Here is a 2811-nt window from a genome sequence, read left to right as displayed (position 1 = left end):
AGGAGCTTAACCAGCTCACCCCGAAGCATTTACCGGACACAGGATCGGAGCTTACCGGTATCTCTATGAGCCAGTAAGGCATAACCGGAATCCCTGGAGAACTACAAGTCCCAGGATCGCTAAGGTGCTGATATGTAACAGAGCCAGGAGACGCTTGGGCCCCGCATAGTGGGAGCGTGAACTCCAAGAGAAGGCCCTACCACAAGGTCAGCCAGCGCAGGACAGAGACAAAGTTAGGCCTAGCTCCAGGCAGGTCAGAAACTTACTACGCAGAGGCAAGAAACAGGAGGCCCTACACCCGCTCATTGGGGAGGATCCTGATATGCACCCTTCACCCTACAGTGCTCCGGGATGTGCCTGAATTTCCACCAGTAAAAGGTACTGAAGTGACTACCGTGTCGGTTCCCGTTCTTGCTCTGACCCAGCTGGGTCTCGCCTGTCCTGCATTCCCCCTGCATACGCTGCCCTGAGACCTAGCTCCACCTGTAGGGAGCTATACCATCGAGCTGCCTTATCACCGGCCTCAGTGGACTGCTGCAGCGCTGGTGCTTGTCACCAGATACCACAGGTGGCGTCATGAACTCTTATAAAATTAACAATTATCCACCCTTTTAAAGAGAGACCCCAGGGTACGGGCCAGGGAGCCGACCACCGCGACATCCCCAAGGCCAGGCAAATGCCCGGGTACCAAGTCATCCCCATCCCCAGGGCTAGTCACATCCTCCTCCACCTCCTCTGCTGACCTCATCGACTGTCTGACTGTGGGTTGACAGTAAGTGGGATCTCCAACCTCGTCATCATCACCCTGTGTGTTATCACACCCGTCGCCCTCAGAGCCAACCTCTTCCTGCCCTGACCGAAAAGTCAAGTTGTCGCTCCAATCAGGTATTTTAGTCTCATCATCATCTTCATCATTGTCTCCACCAACAGGAGTTACAGTTTGGGAACAAGGGTCTACATTATGCTCAGAACCTTCTTCATCTGGTCCTAGATCCAACTTATAAAGATTCTGGGCATCGGATCAGATCATTTCCTCATCTGGATTAACAGAAGCTCTGGAGCAGACCTCCGTTTCTTAGGCTATAGTATGAGTAAACAGCTGGGCAGACTCAGCCATCTGTGTTACCCCATACTCAGACGGGCAGCTGGAGACTTGGGAGCTGTGAGGAAGCAAGTGCGATTGGGGTGACACCTCTGAGGACTGGAGTATTTGTGATGTTGAAATTGAGGTGATGGAGAGCCCACTTGAAGGAGCACTTGATATCCGTTGAAGCACCTGCTGTTTTTGTGCCTCATCTAGAATTTGTAGCGATGGGCGTGTCCGTAAGAATGGGATCGTATCACATTGTCCACGAAAAGAAGTCGACATCTTAGTTTGGCTGGAAGATGGTCTTTCTTCTGCAGATGTTACTTCCCCCCCACCATGGGGGGCCTCGACCCACCGGCGGACAGGCACCAGTATTGGCATAGGGGGGCTGGCCGTCAGGGTCCACCGCGGCTCTGGCACAAACCCGGCGACACAGAGGTGGCACAGGCAGGACCGGACTGGCCGTGTCGGCTTCTCACTTTTTGGATTTTAGAAGGGCATGACATGCCTATATTTGTGTCTCCCCCTCCTTTTACTCCTCCACCTCTTTTCTTTTCGCATGACTATATGTACTTGTCACTTTTCCATGTGTTAGTTGTGTCTTCTGAGCAGTTTGTCAGCTTTTAGACACCTTTGAAGGTGTTTTCTATGTGTTTCTATGTGTTTTTGTTTGCCTTCCATTGGTTTTAATGGTGTTCGAAGGTGTTCGACGAACAGTTCGACGAACAGTTTGGTGAACACACGGGTGTTCGACGAACCGAACCGAACTCGAACACTACGGGGGTGGATCAACACTACCTGCCACCTCTTTACCCGCAACAGCCAGCGTGATTGGCAGGTCATCATTTTCTTTGGAGGTGGTAACACCAGCTGGTGTTGAGCGCTGTCCGACATCGATAGCACCACCTTTGGATCAACGCAACCTAACATGTCCGCCTGCATCTTCCTCACAGACCGGCAGTTTGCCGGGGACACCCTTATCAACCCCGTCTAAGCACAATAGCCAGCCCTCGGTCCCTCAGATGTGGACAAGTAAAAGACCATTTCCTCCTAGCCATGAGAAAGCTAAGAGGTTGAATTTCACCATCTGCAAGCTCTTGGCTACAGAAATGCTGCCTTTCCGCCTGGTGGACACAGAGGATTTTCGAGACCTTATGTCCGTCGCAGTGCCCCAGTACCAGATGCCCAGTCGGCACTACTTCTCAAAGAAAGGTGTGCCTGCGCTCCACCAGCATGTCGCACACAACATCACCGCTTCTTTGAGAAACTCTGTGTGTGACAGGGTGCATTTCACCACAGACACTTGGACGAGTAGGCATGGACAGGGGCGTTACATGTCGCTGACTGGGCACTGGGTAACTATGGTGACAGCAGGGCAAGGGGCTGCTGTCCAAGTCTTGCCGTCCCCACGAGTTGTGCGTCAGTCCACTTTATGTCAAAGTTCCTCCACTGCTTCTGCCTCCTCAACCTCCTCTCGGTCTTCCACTTGCACCCAAAGCCTGTCTGGTCATGCCACAAGCTTTCTAACTGCGCAGAAGGGATCCTGCACACCTCCTTACTATGCTGGCAGTAGGGCTCAACGTCATCAGGCGGTTTTTACTTTGAAATGTCTGGGAAATGTGAGTCACACAGCTGAGGAGTTGTGGTCAGCTCTGGAGAACCAATTTCATGAATGGTTGTCTCCACTAGACCTGAAACCAGGGAAGGCCGTGTGCGACAATGCT

Source organism: Phyllobates terribilis, unplaced genomic scaffold, assembly GCF_046119375.1.
Source record: "Phyllobates terribilis strain yellow unplaced genomic scaffold, ASM4611937v1 Scaffold_13__5_contigs__length_258822181, whole genome shotgun sequence".
In the NCBI taxonomy this organism is placed as follows: Eukaryota; Metazoa; Chordata; class Amphibia; order Anura; family Dendrobatidae; genus Phyllobates; species Phyllobates terribilis.
This window is presented reverse-complemented; position numbering follows the sequence as displayed.